Here is a 20,043-nt window from a genome sequence, read left to right on the forward strand (position 1 = left end):
GGAAAATGATGAAAGGCTGCACAGCCATGAGGGCTTGAAGTTCCGAAACCCTGCGTGCTTGATAGCCAGAAGGAAGGCTGTTTTCCAAGACAAATATTGCAGTTCTGTTGAAGCAGCTGGCTCAAAAGGAGGCAGGGTCAGTTTTTCTAGAATTAAATTGAGGTCCCAAGCAGGTACTGGTTGCTTCCTTGGGGGTTTTATATTCTTAGCCCCTCTGAGGAACTGTCTTAAGAGAGGGTGAGAGAATAAATGAAGATCAGTGTTGTACTCTGCAGAAATGGCTGAGGCATGGATTTTGATGGAGGAGAATGAAAGTCCACTGCTTAGCATCTCGGCTAGGTACTGTAATATTTGAGGTAAATTCAGTATTCCAGGATTCTGACCCTTTTTCTGATTCCAGGCACAACACAGTTTCCATTTTGCGGAGTAGGCTTTTCGAGTAGAAGGCCTTCTGGCCTCCAAAATGACATCCTGCACCTCCTTGGAGAGTTGGGTCTGTTGTGAATTTAAGGAATCCTCCATGCGGTTAGATTGAGTGTTTTCAGCTGACTGTGAAGAGGTTTGAAGTTGTGCTGAGTCAGTAGAAGAGGCATTAGAGGCAGGATCCATGGTGGGGAATGCGTCAGGCTCCTCAGGAGTGGGTACCAGTGTTGTCTTGGCCAGTCTGGAGCAATGAGAATCATCTTTGGTCTGTCTGCTCTGGCTTTTAATAGAACTTTGGGCAGCATTGGAAGAGGTGGAAAGGCATAAACCGCCACTGTTGTCCAACTGAAAGAGAGTGCGTCCACTTTCCAGGCCTGTGGATGAAAGGTTCTTGAGCAGAATTTTGTCAATTGGTAATTTCTGTGGGTGGCAAAGAGATCTATGTCTGGCCTTCCCCATGCTTGAATTATCATTGTAAAAACTTGAGGATGCAACTTCCATTCGTGTGGATCTGTCATATTTCTGCTCAGGTTGTCTGCCAGCGTGTTTTCCTTGCCTGGCAGGAACTGTGCTTGAAGTTGGATTTGTAATTCCAGAGCCATGTTCCAAAGATACATGGCTAGCATGCATAGGGGGTATGAATGGGTTCCTCCCTGTTTATGTACCACATCACTGTGGTGTCTGTCCTTATCAATAGCTGGCGTGGATGCAGTAGGTCTTTGAAAGCCATAATAGCATTTATTACTGCTAGCATTTCCTTTTGATTGATGTGTAGGTGCTTTTCTTTTTGTGACCATTTGCCCTGAATGCACTGATCTGTCATGTGCGCCCCCCAGGCGTAGTCCGAGAAGTCTGTTGTGATGACTTGATTTGCTTGAGGCTTGCAGAATGGGAGACCTATGTTTCTTTGGCATGCTTGAGCCCACCACAGAAATTCCTTTTGAAGACATGGAATCAGTGGTATGACTGTTTCCAAACTGTGGCTGTGTTGAGACCATAAGTTATTTAGGTACCATTGAAGTTTCCTCATATGCAGCTTTGCACATGGGATTAGCAGGATGCAAGATGCCATGAATCCCAGAGCCTGCAGGATTTTCCTTGCAGTCAGCCTGGTGAGGGTTGCCAGTTTTCTGAAGTATTGAGTTAGTTGCCCTTGTTTCTCTGGCATGAGGTAGGCCATCTGGGTGTTTGTATTCAAGCTGGCACCCAGGAAAATTGTTTGAGAGGGTATTAGTCTTCATTTCTTTTTGTTGACTGTGTATTCCAGAGATTTCAACAACATTATTACAAATGCCAGGTGTTTCAGAAGAGTGTGTTTGCTGTCCGCTTGGATCAGGCAGTCGTCCAAATATGGGTATATTTGTATCCCTTGAAGTCTGCAGAAGGCAATTACTGATGCCAGGTATTTCGTGAACACTCTGGGCGCAGTAGATAAGCCAAAGGGCAATGCAGAGAATTGATAATGGGTTGAACCTGCAAGAAATCTGAGGTATCTTCTGCAATCTTGTCTGATTGGGACATGCAGGTATGCCTCCTTGAGGTCCAATGTTACCAGCCAAGACTCCTTGTCCAGCATGGGAAGAAGCTGCTGTAATGTGAGCATCTTGAATTTTGGTACGAGTAAGTATGTGTTTAGGATGGATAGGTCCAAAATAGGTCTCCAATCTTTGCCCTTCCTTGGTACCAGGAATAGTCTTGAACAAAAACCTTGACCCTGTTCTTGTGCAGGTACCTCTCGAATAGCTTTCATGTCCATGAGATCTGAAATTTGTTTTTGTGCCTCTGCCCTTTGATTGTGTGGCAGGTTTGGCATGCCTCTCATTCTTGGAAGGGTGTGAAAGTGGAATCTGTAGCCTCTGTCTAATGTCCAGGATCCATTTGTCTTTTGTGACAATATGCCAATTTTTCGAAAATAATGCCAGTTTTCCGCCTAAAGGTGCTGCCATTTGAGCCTTGCTTGGCATGCAAAGGGGAAAGTCATTGGGTCTGCTTTCTGAATGGCTGTGAACTATCCTCACCCCCTCTTGGTGTAGGTGTTTGCCTCTAAATGATCCTTGAGATTGCCCTCTACCCCTCAGGCGCCTGTATCTACCTCTTTGAGGTCTGTCCGTGGCTGGAAAGGACCAATTTTTTGAAGGCCAATTTCTACTGAAAAGTGGGGGTTGTACCTGTAGGAAATCTTTCACTGTTTGCATTGATTTTGCCTTTTCCTCCATTTTCTTTAATACCTCCTCAGCTTTAACACCAAACAATACATCTTTTTGAAGAGGTGCATCTAGTAATTTAGCTTTGACATGATCTGGTAAGGTTTGCTCTTTGAGCCAAGCATGTCTACGTATGACTGATCCTGTAACAGCAGCTCTACATGAGGCCTCTAAAGCATCAAAACCACATTGCAAGGTATGTTTACCCACTTGCTCTGCATTATGCAACAAATCCTGCAACTCCTTCAAATCTGGTTGTTCAGGTTGTGACATTTTGCTTTTCAACTGAGATAACAAAAACTGTTGATACTTTAACATATGGAACTGACAGTTTAATGCCCTCATGGTTAAGGTGGCCGAAGTGTATACCTTTTTTCCCCACCTTTCTAAAGCTCTGGAATCTCTCTCTGAAGGTAATGGATTTTTGGCAGTGGAGGCCTTAATTCCCTTGGGACCCTGTGAAATAGTTTCTGGGTCAGCCGCATGGCTTTTGTATAGGAATTGGTGTGAATCAGGAACCCGGTAATACCTGTCAGGCTTGACTGGAGCTGGAGGTAAAGAATCTGGGTTAAGGCTGGCCTCTGAATACACATCATCTAGTATGTCTAAGACAGGAGGTATAGCCAGAGGCCTGTGCTGAGGGAGCAATAGGAAATCCCTGAGCCTTTTCTTGGAGTCTGAGTACTCTTGGCCTTCCCAATGGAAGTGTTCCCTCAAGGTATGCAAGGTTTCCCCAAAAGTGTAATCCTCAGGGGGGGGAGACAGAGGGAATGAACTCCTCTGCATCAGAATCTTCGAAAGGGGAGTATGAATGTTCCTGGTCCTCAGAATGTTCTAAAGTAATGGAGGCCTGGTCCGAGGAAGGGTATTCTTCCTCCACTCTGGGCCTTTTGTCCGAGGGGGGTTGAGAACCCCTGACAAGAGTAATCAAATCCTCAGCCATTTTGAGCATCTGTTTTTTAGGCATGGGGCCTTGAGAGGGGCCCTGTGGAGCTTGTCTTTTAGAATGCAAGGCTGCTTTAGATTTAGTGTAAGCCTTAATGGAAAAAGAAGAAGAAGGCCTGAAGACACCTTGAGAGGTGGCAGGCATGTCTAAACTCTGAGTTTCCCCGCCAAGAGTGGCTTCGGTATCTGTAGTCGGGGTGTGGGCCGAACAGCCTGCGACCTCGGGCACAGAAGACACCGCTAATGAAGTGTCATCGGTAGTCAGGGGCTGCGTAGGCGCCTCGCTGAGAACCGGAGCACCTGTAGTCGGCTTTAGAGTGGTGTCGGTAGAAGTCACGGACCTCGTATGTCGGTCTATCTTTGCGTCGTTTACTCAAAACTGGAGTCGGGGTATCCGTCGACATATTGTAATTAAACTTTTTGCCAAAATAGTGTTGGGTGAACTCTGCCCGACGCTTAATGGTGCGTATGTTGAATGTAGCACAAAAACGACAGGCCAAGACATCGTGGTCTGGGCCTAAGCAAGGAATACAGAGGGAATGGAAATCCTTATGCGGTATTTGCTTCCCACATGAAATGCAATTATTAACTTTGTCTGACATCGGTCTGAGGCAAGAAAAGTTTCCCCAACGGGGTACTTAGCTTTCAAGAAGTCTTCGTTGAAAAATATTCGTAATCTCAGGAGCTGGCCGACTGGCACTTGCGAACTGCTTCTGCTTCGGGCGCCGCGCGGCAAGAAAGACTGAAGAAAATGGCGTTGGCTGGTTCTTTTATAACCCTGTCGCACTGACATCAAGGAAGAAGCGATGACATCAGATGCCGGACCTAGACTTTGGAATCCGGCCGACCGAGGACCCGCCTGACGGCAGGAAAACCCATCTGTTATGACTGCAGCTGTATGCACGATGAACATCTGGAAAGGACTATTTCTTAGTTGGCCAGTGCCTACTAAATCTTGAAGGTTGCACTTGTAAGAAATCTTTCACAGTTTGCATAGATTTAGCTTCATCTTCCACCTTTTTTAAAACTTCTTCAGCCTTATTACCAAAGAGACGGTCCTGTTGCAAGAGCATCCAACAATTTTGCTTTAACATGATCAGGCAGAGTTTGCTCTTTGAGCCAAACATGCCTTCTTAGCACAGACCCAGTTACAGCAGCCATGCAAGGGGCCTCCAAAGAATCAAAACCACATTGCAAAGTATGTTTTCCAACTTGTTCAGCTGAATGCAATAAATCCTGTAAATCTTTATTTTCCACACAGTCAGAAATGATCATTTTCTGTTCAAGCAGTCCCATAATATGCTGTTGATATTTAAGCATATGAAATTGATTGTTTAAAGCCCGGATTGCCAAGGTTGCAGAAGTGTAAACCTTCTTACCCCATCTATCCAGCGCCCTGGAATCTCCATCAGAAGGGGTAGGATTTTTAGCAGAGGCCTTAATGCCCTTGGGACCCTGAGAAATGGTTTCAGGATCTGCAATAGGATTTTTGAAAAGGAATTTGTGGGAGTCCGAAACCTTGTAGTATCTGTCTGGTTTACAAGGAGCTGGAGGCAGAGAATCAGGAGCCATACTAGATTCTGAAAAAAACATCAACAATGTCTAGAACAGGAGGTATAAAAAAGGCCTATGCTGAGGAAGAAGAAAATCCCCAAGTCTCTTTTTAGATTCAGAGAAATCCTGACTTTCTCAGTGGAAATGCTCCCTTAAGGTATGTAAAGTTTCCCCAAAATTAAAATCCTCAGGGGAAGAAGCAGAAGGAAAGGAATCTTCTGCATCAGAGTCCTCATAAGTAGGTATAGACAAATCCTGTTCATTAGAAGAGTCAGAAGAGAGAGAATCCTTTTCAGAAAACTCATAATCAATGTCTTGCCTAGGCCTCTTAGAAAGAGGGGGGGGTTGGCTACCCCTGATCAGAGTAATTAAATCTTCAGCCATTTTTATCATTTGTTTTTTAGGCATAGAGGCCTGCACATGTGGCCCAGGAGTCAGTTTTTTTTAGACATAGATTTAGATTTTGGCCTTCATTTTGAAGATGGCATCTAATATATAAATCTGTAGGCCTGAAAACACCCTCAGAAGCCGGTGCCTGCATAGCGGCTCCGGACCCATCTAAGGTACAGACATCCGCGGGTTCCATAATTGAAGCATCTCGCGGCATTCCGGACTCCGAATGAGTCTCAGTAGAGGCCTGCGAATCAGAAGTAGCGGGTATCAGGGGCTGCGAAAGTGCCTCACTGAGTACCGGCGAACTGGCAACTGACTTAGAAGTGTCGCCATCAGTTTTGGACCTCGACGGCCTGTCTTTTTCTTTGCATTTTTTAGGTATTCCGGTAGTCGGATTGCTAACCGATGACATTTCTGGATAATTAAAGCGTGAGCCAAAATATTTAGAAGCAAAAATATACAGACGTTTAATAGTGCATTGAGTAAATTTAGTACAAAACAGACAGCAACGTACGTTGTGGTCAGGGCCTAGGCAAGGAATACAATACAAATGAAAATCCTTATGCGGTATTTGCTTCCCACACGTAATAGAATTACTAACTTTTACTAACATCGGTAAGGTGCAAGAAAAATTTTCCCCAACGGGGTACTTAGCTTTTTAGTTGAAGACTTTGGTTCTGAAACTCGAAAACGAAAATTTCAGGAGTCGGCCGACCGGCACTTGCAAACTGCTTCTGCTTCGGGCACCGCGCGGCAAAAAAGACTGACATAATGGCATCGTCTGCATGTTTTATACCCCTGATGACCTGATGTCATGGAAGAAGGGACAGCAACCGACGCAGGACCCAAGACTTTGTTAATCAGGCTGACTGAGGGCAACCTGCCAGCAGATTACCCAAATGTAATGACTGCAACAGTGAAACATGAACATCAGATAAGGGACCACTTTTACTGCACTAGAAAAGGGCAACTGTATAGTGCTTTGGTTAAGCATACATTGGATAACTGGGATGACCATATATTTTTGTTTCAGGTCTTACACATCCAGAATGTCAGCAATAGGATGGGGGACAGTCAATATTACTGAAAATATGAAAGCAAAATGGAATTTGCGTTTAGGAGCACATAGAAGTTTGGGTTTGAATGATAGGGATGACCATATATTTTTGTTTCAGGTCTTACACATCCAGAATGTCACCAATAAGATGTGGGACAGTCAATATTACTGAAAATATGGAAGTAAAATGGATTTTTCATTTAGGAGCACATAGAGGTTTGGGTTTGAACAATAGTGTTCCATTGTAGCCAGTGCTAAAATCTAGAAGGTTAAAATAAAAAAATACCATTTTAACAAGAGTACACCACATAAACACATGCAGGGCTTTGGGTCAATATGACAGTATTTCTTGAGCTGCTTTTAGCACAGATATCATTAAAGACAAGCATTTGATGAGATGTATGTATTAAAGTATATGTATTTACTAGGTGGATAATATGTGCATTTATTAGGCAGAATAAATGTATTCATTAAGCTGTTGCATGTGTACTGCTTATACTCTTATATATAGATTTTATATATATTTTTATGTTTATATCTATGCACTTAAGTAGTTACTAAATGGGGAAAATGAGCATATGTATTTATTCATTGACTTTTTACGTATTTTATTTATATTTATCCACATGTCCTTGTCTTTACATTTTGTGTATGTGGTTTTTAAACAGAATTTTTTTGACTTTAGCAATTAACCAAGGGCAAAATGCAACCATAGTAATTAATGGACTGCTGAGTGCTGAATTAACTTTGAGTGGTAGGATTGGTTGTTCTTGTAATGAATTGAAGTATTTAAGTGATGTTGCCGTTTGAATGAACTGCCTGATGAAGCAATGGTTACCATTGCGAAAGCGCTCACCATTTTGTATTAAAAAAGATTTTACTTTGTCGTGGTTTATCTTCTTTATTCCAGCTACCTTCCTACTGGGCACCTGTGTTTCAACATTCTCTAACTGGCTCTTTAAGGATAAGATAACGTTTTAGAGAATGGGATAGGGAGTTGTAGGCCTAACGAAAGCGAGGGCCAGCCAAAACAAAATGCAACAAGTGAAAAACTTAGGAATTCATCACAAGCTGAGACCTAAATAAACTGCAATTAACACAAACAATATTTATACAAAATAAAACAGAATAATATTCAAAAAGTATTTCACTTAGCCTGAGCCTAGTGAAAAGCACCCTATCTAGTTTGGCAGCAAACGAGATCTGGGTATCTTCCCTAAGCAAGATGGGATAGGGTATAGCTTCGAGCCAGTGGAAGCTCTCGAGCTTAAGTAATAGGCAGAGTCGGAACAGATGCCTGGTTCCAAATCCAACCAGCAAGAATAAAGGTGAGATAGGACATCATAACATCCACAATTCTCTGGTGACGTTCTGGTAAAAAGAGATGCTATAATTGTCCGAGTATTCAGTACTGCCCCTATGAATTCTAAGTTTTGTGATGGGGTTAAACTTGACTTTTCTAGATTTACCATGATCCCTAGATGGGCACAGATGTTGAGGGTGTAGTCTCTGGCTGTTATCACCTGATGCTTGGTTGAACCGGTTACGAGTCCAGTAATCAAAGTATGGAAACGCATTGAATCCTTGCAGTCTCGGGTGAGCTCTATTGCCATGCATTTGAACACCGTGGGAGCTGTGGTCAGTCTTTGAATGTACAAAAACTGACTCCCAGCCAGAAATGGAGGAACTTTCTGGAGCATTTGTTTATTTTTATATGGTAATACGCATCCTGAAGGTCTACTGAGCACATCCAGTCATCTTTTTTCAGAAAGGGAAGAAGACTTACTGTGACCATCTGGAACTTTGTTTGAACCGATTTGTTCAGTCTACTGAGATCCAAAATTGGTCTCCAATCCCTTGACTTCTTTGGCACTAAAAAGAATCTTGAGTAAGTTCCGGATCCTTCTTGATCTGGTGGGACTTGTTGGATTTTGTCCAGCAGTTTTTGGATTTCTTATACTGTTGAATCCTTCTGATTAGGTGGAACATTGGGGATTTTCTTTGTGCGATAAGCCTCATGACTGAATTGGACACAGACTCCAGGGTAGCTAATTAGGAAGCCACTTTCTCTTGGACTCCCTCTGCTACAGCTCCTGCCAGGGCGTCTGATAATTCATTGATCAGATCTAACTGGAGGCTAGTGAAGTGTGCCAAATAGTTTAAGGATCTTATGGCAAAGGAAGAAGCATAGACCCGCTTCCCGAATCTGACCATAGCCCACGACTCCCTGTTGGGCAGATGGACAGAGGAACTCTCCTTAGCCAGTTCCTTTTTAGTGGCAGCTGTCATGACCATAGCATCAACTGCAAGACCCTTAGCCTAAAACTGTTTGTCTTTGGGCATGGAAAGTATCTTGGCTGGTTTCTTGGGGATAGGCTCAACAGTCAGGGGTCTTGTATGCCCGCTGTGAAATCAATTGAATTAGCTCATCAGCGGGTGGAGTCACCCAAGAGGTAGATGAGCAGGTGCCCTCAGAGGAAGGGTTTTGGAACTTCCAGCCACCCCCACTGCTTTAGAATTTCCAAGATGTCGCCAATGGAGACATCTTCAGGGGGTGACCATGGGGACTCCTCCCCCTCATCGAAATATGCATCTTCTGTGACTGATTCCTGGGGGGAAATCCAAGTGCTTCTTGCACTTCATTTTATGCAGGACCTCGTCAGGGGGATAATTTGGGGAGGTGTCAGAGGATGACAGTACCTGTGGCTGTGGCAACTGAAGCTTTAGCACCCGCTCTCCCAGTGGAGAGGCAGATGGATCAGTAGAGCTAGAGGGAGGACCTGTTCCAATGGGGTAGGCGCCGAATCAATCTCCGCTACAGAAGGGCTCTCTGCACAGCTTCGAAGGCCGGTCCCTCTGAAGAGGGAAGGGTGCTCAGAACCAAGAAAGACTGCCTCAGGACCGGAGTCACTCCCTGCTCCAAAGAACCAACCCTCGAGATCAAAGCCAGAGCACAACTAACTAGAGCCAAAGCTGCAAGGAGCAGGGACAGCTCTGAAAAACCTAGAGTCAAGCCCTGTTGTCTGGAGCTGACAGGGTAAGCCATGGCTCCAGGAGGTCTCAGCTTCATAGATAACTGAAAATATCAGGGTAACTAACTGCTAGCTCCACAGAAGACAACAACTTTGGAGCCCACACAGTTGGTGTGCTAGGAGAACTGGAACAGAGGAGTCTAAGACCTGTAAGGAGGTTGGAGGAAGAGGAGTAACCATAGTGAAGGACGTTTTGGTACAAAGACCAGAAGGAATCTGTACCGAAGGTGGACCTGAAAGCCCTCTAGTCCACAAAATCGTATTCACTAGCCTCTACATGTCAAATTCTGAAAGGTTTTTGGTGGAGCGCATCTAACTGAAAGGAGACCTAGGCCCCTGCAAAAACACTTCAAGTAGTTCCCCAACAAAGGGATCTACTGAAGGAGCGTAAGAAGTTCTAGGTACAAAAGTCTTAGTTTGGGATATAGAAGCCAATTCGAGTCGAGGCCTTTGTCATGGAAGGGCTTGAAAGTGGGGTTCCTATTAGCAGAGTGAAAGACCATAATCGCGAATACGGAAAGAGTGACACGTATTGCGCGAAACACAGAAACGCCAAACGTCCGAAACAGAGAAAATGGAAATGTCGAAGTGTAATGTTTAGGCCGTCTGCATTATAGCTCCGTAAGGTAAGTGTGCGATAGATAGGACTTTAGGGTTAGGATGTGGGTTAAGGTAAGTTAATAGATAGGTAATGTATGTAAGATTTAGTGTAGTGTTAGAAGTTGGCTTTCATTTAGCTGTATGTATGTGCATTATTTATTTGTTTTGGGTGTATGTCTGTAGGGGAATTGTGTCCTACGGACCTTAGGGTTAGGGAGGAGTTAAGGATAGTGCATAGTTAGTTATGTTTGTGGGGTTTAATGTAGGGTTGGAAGTAGGGTTTTGGTGCTTTGCTTTATGTTAAAAGTAGGGTATGTATGTGGTTTATTTTGTTTGGGTAGGCAGTATGTAGCGGGTGGTGGAGTTGGCCGACTGACAGTTTATTTTAGTTTTCGCTGTTTAGTGCGTTCGGGATTTTTGTGGTTTGAGTTATAGGTGTCTATGTTTAGGTATTTGGTTAAAGGGTTTTTCGATTTGCTAATATAGACCCTTGAAATTGTAATCTGTGCTGAAACGGAAGTTATCAGCACTGGGAATGTCAGTAGCACAGGCCTTTGGTTGCAAGGGAAAGTACAGTTTTGTACCTACCATAAATGTAGATGTTCGAGTGCTAATAGAGCTGCAGTCATAACAGATGGATTCTCCTGCCGTCAGGCGGGTCCTCTGTCGGCCGAATTCCAAAGTCTAGGTCCGGTGTCGGTTGTCGTCACTTTTTCCCTGACATCAGTGCGACAGGGGTATAAAAGAACCAGCAGACACCATTTTCTTCAGTTTTTCTTGCCCCAGATGTCAGGTGCCCCCAGAAGGAAGGCAATACATTAAATTATGTAGTAATGCAATGCAATATAATCAAAAAGCAGTAGTTGCAAGCAAATACACCATAAAAGAATACCCCTAGAGGGGAAGGAGGGAGGGAAACCTGGACTGCAGCTGTATTAGCACTCGAACATCTACATTTATGGTAGGTACAAAACTGTACTATGTTCATCGTGCATACAGCTGCAGTCATAACAGATGGGTAGAATCCCAAAGCTAAGAAAGGGGTGGTAGGCACTAGGTGGAACTAGGAGGAGCCAAAATGCCCTGCAACACTGCAGTGGCAAAGCCTGCTCTAGATTTGGAGTATAATGGTAGGTTGTAGTGTTTGGAGAAGGTATGCACAGAACTCCAAGTGGCTGCTTCCAAAATATCCTTGGTAGGAACTCCTCTGAGGAAAGCTGCAGAGGTGGCTGTGGCCCTGGTGGAATGAGTTCTAATGCCTGTAGGTACAGTTTTGCCATGAAAGGAATAGCAAAAGCGTATGCAGTGGGCTATCCATTTTGAGATTGTCTGTTTGGAAATTGGCTTTCCTTGAGCTCCTACCGCATAGGCCACAAAGAGCTGTTCTGATTTTCTGAAAGGTTTTGTTCTGTCCAAATAATAACGCAGTTGTCTGTGGATGTCCAAGGAATGTAGTAATCTCTCCCCTTTGTTTTGAGGATTGGGATGAAAAGTAGGTAAATGTATGGCCTGATTTAAAGCTACCCTGGATAAAACTTTAGGCATAAAGGACGGGTTGGTTCGTAAGGAAACTCTGTCCTGATGGAAGATGATAAAAGGCTGGACAGCCATGAGAGCCTGTAGTTCTGAAACTCTACGAGCTGAAGTGATAGTCAGAAGGAAAGCTGTTTTCCAGGACAAATATTGCAAATCTGATGAGGCAGCTGGCTCAAAAGGAGGCAAGGTCAGTTTTTCCAGAATGAAATTAAGATCCCAAGCAGGTATTGGTTGTTTCCTTGGAGGTCTTAAATTCTTAGCCCCTCTGAGGAACTGTCAAGAGGGTGAGAGAATAAAGGAGGATCAGTGCTGTATTCTGCAGATATGGCTGAGGCATGGATTTTGATGGAGAACGAAAGCCCACTGCTTAGCAGTTCAGCCAAATATTGTAGTATTTGAGGTAAATTCAGTTTTCCAGGGTTCTGGCCCTTTTTCTCATTCCAGACACAAAAACATTTCCATTTTGTGGAGTAAGCTTTTCTAGTTGATGGCCTTCTGGCCTCCAAAATGACATCCTGCACCTCTTTGGAGAGTAGGGCCTGCTGTGATGCTAAGGAATCTTCCATGCGGCTAGATTGAGCGTTTTTAGCTGACTGTGAAGAGTTTTGAAGCTGTGCTGAGTCAGAAGAGGAGGCATTAGAGGTAGGGTCCATGGAGGGGAATGCGTCAGGCTCCTCAGGAGTGGGTACCAGTGTTGCCTTGGCCAGTCCGGAGCAATGAGGATCATCTTTGGTCTGTCTGCTCTGGTCTTCAATAGGACTTTGGGCAGCAGAGGAAGAGGCGGGAAGGCATAAACTGTCATTGATGTCCAACTGAAAGAGAGAGCGTCCACTCACAAGGCCATTGGATGGAAGATCCTAGAGCAGAATTTTGTCAATTGATGGTTTTTGTGGGAGGCAAAGATATCTATGTCTGGCCTTCCCCATTCTTGGATTATTTCTGAAAAACTTTTGGATGCAACTCCCATTCGTGTGGATCTGTCATATTCTTGCTTAGGTTGTCTGCCAGCGTGTTTTCCTTGCCTGGCAAGTACTGTGCTTGTAGTTCCATTTGTAAGTCCATGGCCATGTTCCAAAGTGACATGGCCAGTCTGCATAGAGGATAAGAATGTGTTCCTCCCTGCTTGTTTATGTACCACATAACTGTGGTGTTGTCCGTTCTTATCAATAGTTGACCTGGTTGTAGAAGGTCCTTGAAAGCTATAATAGCATTTATTACTGCTAGCATTTCTTTTTGATTGATGTGAAGGTGCTTTTCTTTTTGGGACCATTTGCCCTGAATGCACCGGTCTGTCATGTGCGCCCCCAGGCGTAGTCCGAGGCGTCGGTTGTGATGACTTGATTTGCTTGAGGCTGGCTGAATGGAAGACCTGTGTTTGTTTGACATGCTTGGGCCCACCACAGAAATTCCTTTTGCAGACATGGAATTAGTGGTATTATTGTTTCCAAACTGTGGCTGTGTTGAGGCCATATGTTTTTTAGGTACCATTGTAGTTTTCTCATATGCAGCTTTGCACATGGGATTAGTAAGATGCAAGATGCCATGAATCCCAGAGCCTGCAGGATTTTCCTTGCAGTCAGCCTGGTGCAATTTGCCAGTGTTCTGAAATATTGAATTAGTTGCCCCTGCTTCTCTGGCGTGAGGTAGGCCATCTGGGTGTTTGTGTCCAAATTGGCACCCAGGAAAGTTATATTCCGAGAGGGTATTAGCCTTGATTTCTCTTTGTTGACTGTGTATCCCAGAGAGTTTAATAACATTATTACATAAGCCAGATGTTTCAGAAGAATGTGCTTGCTGTCCCTTTGGATCAGGCAGTCGTCCAAATAAGGGTATATTTGTATCCCTTGAAGTCTGCAGTAGGCAATTACTGATGCCAGGCATTTCGTGAATACTCTGGGCGCAGTAGATAAGCCAAAGGGCAATGCAGAGAATTGATAATGGGTTGAACCTGCAAGAAATCTGAGGTATCTTCTGCAATTTTGTCTGATTGGGACATGCAGGTATGCCTCCTTGAGGTCCAATGTTACCAGCCAAGACTCCTTGCCCAGCATGGGAAGAAGTTGCTGTAGTGTGAGCATCTTGAATTTTGGTATGAGTAGGAATGTGTTTAGGATGGAAAGATCCAAAAGAGGTCTCCAATCTTTTCCCTTTCTTGGCACCAGAAATAGCCTGGAATAAAAACCTTGACCTTGTTCGTGTGTAGGTACCTCTTGAATAGCTTTCATGTTTATAAGATCTGAAATTTGCTTTTGTGCCTCTGCCCTTTGATTGTGTGGCAGTTTTGGCATGCCTCTCATTTTTGGAAGGGTATGAAAGTGGAATTTGTAGCCTCTGTTTATAATGTCCAGGATCCATTTGTCCTTTGTGACATGCCATTTGAGACCTGGTTGGCCTGCAAAGGGGAAAGTCATTGGGTTTGCTTTCTGAAAGATTGTGAGTTGTCCTCACCACCTCTTTGTGTAGGAGCTTGCCATTGTCTGCCTCTGTACGATCCTTGTGATTGTCCTCTGCCCCTCGGGCGCCTGTATCTGCCTCTTTGGGGTCTGTCTGTGGCAGGAAAGGACCAGTTTTTGGAAGGCCAATTTCTACTAAAACGTGGGGGTTGAACCTGCAGAAATTCTTTCACAGTTTGCATTGATTTAGCTTTTTCCTCCATTTTCCGTAATACTTCCTCAGCATTTGCCCCAAATAGTACATCCTTTTGAAGAGGGCGTCTAGTAATTTAGCTTTGACATGATCAGGCAAGGCTTGTTCCTTGAGCCAGGCATGCCTACGTATGACTGAGCCTGTAACAGCAGCTCTACATGGGGCCTCTAGAGCATCAAAACCACATTGTAAGGTATGTTTACCCACTTGTTCTGCACTATGCATCAAATCCTGCAACTCCTTCAAGTCTGGTTGTTCAGGTTGTGACATTTTACTTTTCAATTGAGATAACAGAAACTGTTGGTATTTTAGCATATGAAACTGACAGTTTAAGGCCCTCATGGATAAGGTAGCCGAGGTATATACCTTTTTCCCCCACCTTTCTAAGGATCTGGAATCTCTCTCGGAAGGCAATGGATTTTTGGCAATGGAAGCCTTAACTCCCTTGGGCCCCTGTGAGATGGTTTCTAGGTCAGCAGCATGGCTTTTGTAAAGAAATTGGTGCGAGTCAGGAACCCTGTAGTACCTGTCAGGCTTAACTGGAGCTGTAGGTAGACAGTCTGGGTTAAGGCAGGCCTCCGAGTAAACATCATCTAGGATGTCCAAGACAGGAGGTATAGCCAGAGGCCTGTGCTGGGGTAACAAAAGAAATTCCCTGAGCCTTTTCTTGGAATCTGAATAATCCTGGCCTTCCCAGTGGAAGTGTTCCCTTAAGGTATACAAAGTTTCCCCAAATGAGTAATCCTCGGGGGGGGGGGGGATACAGAAGGAATAGACTCCTCTGCATCAGAGTCTTCAAAAGGGGAGTAAGACTGTTCCTGATCATTAGAGTGTTCTGAAATAATGGAGCCCTGATCAGATCAGGGGGAATCTTCCTCCACTCTGGGCCTTTTGTCCGGAGGTGGCTGAGAACCTCTGATTAGAGTAATTAAATCCTCAGCCATTTTAAGCATCTGTTTCTTAGGCATGGGGGCCAGGAGATGGGCCCTGTGTAGCTGGTCTCTTAGGGTGCATGGTTGCTTTAGACTTGGTGAAAGCCTTGATGGAGAAAGAAGAGGAAGTTCTGGAGACACCTTGAATGGAGGTGGACCTGTCCACATTCTGTGTTTCAACGCCAAGAGTGGCTTCGGTATCCGTAGTCAGGGTGTGGGCCGAGGAGCCTGCGACTTCGGGTACAGGAGACACTGCCAAAGATGTGTCGTCGGTAACCAGGGGCTGTGTAGGCGCCTCACTGAGAACCGGACCATGTGTAGTCGGCTTTGGCGTGGTGCCGGTAGAGGCCATGGACCTAGAGTGTTGGTCCTTGTCTTTGCGTTTTTTAGACAAAACCGGAGTCGGAGTATCCGACGACATGGTATACTTAAATGCTTTCCCAAAAAAATGCTGGGCGAACTCCGCCCGACACTTAATAGTGCGTTTGTTGAATGTAGCACAAAAGTGACAGACCGAGACATAGTGGTCTGGGCCTAAACAAGGTATACAGAGGGAATGGAAATCCTTATCGGTATTTGCTTCCCACAAGAAATACAATTATTAACTTTGTCTGACATCTGTCTGAGGCAAGAAAAGTTTCCCCAACGGGGTACTTAGCTTTTAAGAAGACTTCGGTTTCCAAATTTTTCGTAATCTCAGGAGATGGCCGACCGGCACTTGCGAACTGCTTCTGCTTCGGGCACCGCGCGGCAAGAAAGACTGAAGAAAATGGCGTCGGCTGGTTCTTTTATACCCCTGTCGCACTGACGTCAGGGAAGAAGCGACGACAACCGACGCCGGACCTAGACTTTGGAATTCGGCCGACCGAGGACCCACCTGACGGCAGGAGAACCCATCTGTTATGACTGCAGCTGTATGCACGATGAACATCTTTTGGAACCATGGTCAACTTTTTGGCCTTTGGAACAGATGGGGAGGTCTGAACTGACTGACTTCTTTTTTTAGCTGTGTCAACAGATGACAAAGCGGAAGGAGAAGAAATATCTGTCTTCGCTTTAACTGCAGTGGATAAGGCTTCTCCAAAGGCTGATGGTAACAGTCCTTTTAAAATTAACTTGATGTGCTTCTCTACTGAGGCCCTGTGGCTGAAGGAGTGGTAGACACTACAACCTTCCAGTAAATGGAGGGGGGCAAGACAATACACTCAAAGAACGAAAATCGGAATAGGGAATTTTATGACCACATTTCTGGCACTTTATGAAACCAGAAGGGATCTTACCCTTGTCAACCATATCACAGGGACAGAACAAGGAAACCTGCAAAGAAAGTGAAATCATATATATGGTTTACCTTCACAATGTCACTGGTGATATGTGTGTGAAAGTAACTCTGCAAAAGTTCATTTTAGCAAAGAGAGAGAGGAATTCACAACAGTGAATGCTAATGTCAGTTCACTGTTGTGAATTCATTTTGAGTGGAGATCACAGGAAATATACCCCTTTCTTCACTGTAGTGCAAACTCGGAGTTTGTATATGCAAGTAGCAGGAGGCGTGGGGGTCGCAGCCCCCCCACATGGTGGGTGCAGGGGGGCTTGCCCTCCTGCAAAAAGTTCCTGGAGAAATCCGGAAGTGGAGTTAGTTTCGGACAAAATCGACTTTCCTTGTGTGCTGAGTTTTTAAAGTGATAGTTTTGCAACTGTGATGTTTAGGGAGGTGGTGTTTTCGGCATTGCCATTCGGTTATGTAAACAGTCAAAAATGTGCGTTTTGACATTATGAAGGTAAACCATATATATATATATATATATATATTTTTTTTTTTTTTAACAAAAAATGAGACTACCATCAATGATGACAGTTTGTGTAAGGGGAGGGAAAAGATTACTGACAGACAGAGAGAGAGAGAGAGACACAAATCTAACAACAATAACAGTTGGGGATTACACAATAGTGTAAAGACGGCACAGTGGTAGTGCTTTCGCCTCACAGCAAGAGGTTCTCTGGTTCGACTCTCAGCTGGGGTGCCTTCTGTGCAAAGTCTGCATGTCCTCTGTGCGTCTGTATGGGTTTCCTCTAGCTGCTCCGGTTTCCTCCCACATTACAAAGACCTGCATCTGGAGTGCTTCTCCCCAGACCCCTCCTGAAACTTGGCTTTGTTCCAAGTCAGACATTCCCAGTAAATAAATGTTAAATAAATAAAATAAGTATAAAGGAAAGAGTATCAATGATGATACAAAGATTACACACAGTGTAACTAGAGGTGGAGATGAAAATGAAATTTGAAAGGAGGACACCAAAATTTTACCTAATCCCACAAACACTCTAGTATCAGCTAAACTTGACTGCTTCGGAAATCAGCAAATGAGAGTTGAAATAATTGAGAGAGAAGAATTCTAGGTAGAGGTGAAGCTCGAGAGTTTTTGGCTGGCTCAAGCTGTAGCACCAGCTGAGTTAGTCCTGATATCAGAACCAAACCCATCTGTCAAAGATGGAATGAAGACCATCATCATCAGATAAAAATTACAAATGTATGACATTCACCTAATGGGCAAATATGTTTGACTAAAGCATTAGACATCTTTTTCTTTTTTTATGTCATACGGATGTTCCATAGCATGTTCCCCAAGAAAGCGATTAGTTTTTCCAATATAAAAACAGGAGAGCATAGTGTGACATACTAACAATTTATCCATTCTGATGGTGTAGGGTAAATTTAAATAAATGTACTATGATCAACGCAGGTTATTTAGGAATGCTCCATGTTTAAAATGACAATTGTGCTATGATCTTCTTTTGAATTCATGTGCATTATCTGACAGGAATGGTACATTTCCATGTAGATCATGTAATATATCTAGGTATATTTCTACTACTAAATTTGTGTGTTTTTTTTTTTTTACAGGAAAGGTATACACTTTCAATTTTTATGCAGAGTTAACTAGTACCAATCTGGTATATTTAGCTCAATGCACTTACTGCTCCTGTTTTTACATTGGAAAAACTAATCGCTCTCTTAGGGAACAGGTTATGGAACATCTATATGACAAAAAAGAAAAAGATGGCTAATGCTTTAGCCAAACGTGTGTGTAGATGAATGTCAAATATTTGTATTTTTTGTTTTACAACTGTTAGGGATTAACTTGAGGGGGTGGTGATGTGTTTTATAAAACGATGTGCTGAATTTAAATGGAATTTATCTCATTCACGCCAATGGAGCTCAGGAATTTTGCACTATAACTTCCAATGGTCGGAGCCTAAGACTTTAGACGAGATCAAATTATGCCCTCACATTTCAAACAAATGCTCATATTTCTGGAACCATAGGGGTTAAGAATAAAGTATAAATGGCAAACTCTTCAGCACAAATTATTTTATAGTGGTAGCATTCTAAAGGTTCTAGGCCTTAAACTGAATTTTTTTAAGTCACAGTAAACAGTAACCATTACATTTGTAATATTTTGTAAACAACTTACAATATCTCAGAAACCACTCAAGTTACATAATTACTGTCAGCAGCATTTTCTCTACCTGAGAGCTTTCATATGAGTACGAGTTCTCTCTGTGTTACTTGGTTGTTGAGACATTTACAAAAATGTGAAAATTATATCTGTATAAATTAATATCATAAAAACAGTTAACATCCATTTTCCTGCACCAGACAGAGGTCAAAATATTAATGCAGTTGAGTTTGCCATTGTGTAAACTTTAAGATGGAATCTTTTTAAAACCTTGTATATAGCATGGTTTTGGAATTATTGACGCAAATATGAACAAGCAATATTTGATGCCTTGAGGTGTCAGTAGGAGTTAACTGAAGATGTACCTACAGACGTCACTCAGATGCAATGAGTTAAAGTGGAAAGCAGATAAAGTGTCAGGTCTGAATGAAGCTGCATCTTTAAAAGCAGTTTTGAAATCACACGCTCTGTATCATTAGCTATTTAAAAGTTGGATTTTATTTGTTTGGCATGGTCTAATGGAGTGCCTGAGTGGCATGAAAGAGCTTACCGTTTTTATATGTACATTTGTTTTATACATTGGTACTGGCATTACCCGTTTGGATATATTCTTCAGTTTATACTTTTTTGAGTTGATATACTCCTTCAGTGTTTCATTTGTTTTATCAGGTCTGATCACCAAAGGTGAAACTGTGAAAGTACAGTTTTGTACCTACCATAAATGTAGATGTTCGAGTGCCAATACAGCTGGAGTCATAACAGATGGGTTTTTCTGCTGTCAGGCGGGTCCTCGGTCAGCCGAATTCCAAAGTCTAGGTCCGGCATCGGTTGTCGTCGCTTCTTCCCTGACGTCAGTGCGACAGGGGTATAAAAAAAACAGCCGGTGCCATCTTCTTCAGTTTTTCTTGCCCCAGATGTCAGGTGCCCCCAGAAGGAAGGCAATACATAAATTTATGTAGTAATGCAATGCAATATAATCAAAATACAATAGTTGCAAGCAAATACACCATAAAAGAATACCCCAATCAGGTTGTAAGAGGAGGTGTTAGCCAATAGGCCTGTCCCAAGAGGGGAAGGAGGGAGGGAAAACTGAACTGCAGCTGTATTAGCACTCTAACATCTACATTTATGGTAGGTACACAACTGTACTATGTTCATCGTGCATACAGCTGCAGTCATAACAGAAGAGTAGAATCCCAAAGCTAAAAAGGGGTGGTAGGCACTAGGTGGAACTAGGAGGAGCCAGGATGCCCTGCAAGACTG

The 20,043-nt window shown here is 43.5% G+C and overlaps 1 protein-coding gene across 1 annotated transcript in view; it reads right to left on the reverse strand.

Annotated features, from left to right (window-relative positions):
* The window catches only part of LEMD3 (LEM domain containing 3), a 1,135,447-nt gene that overhangs the window by 477,764 nt on the left and 637,640 nt on the right, over positions 1-20,043 (reverse strand). The gene's annotated exons all lie outside the window — the stretch shown is intronic.

Source organism: Protopterus annectens, chromosome 11.part0 (assembly GCF_019279795.1).
Source record: "Protopterus annectens isolate FY-2018-M chromosome 11.part0, PAN1.0, whole genome shotgun sequence".
NCBI lineage: Eukaryota > Metazoa > Chordata > Ceratodontiformes > Protopteridae > Protopterus > Protopterus annectens.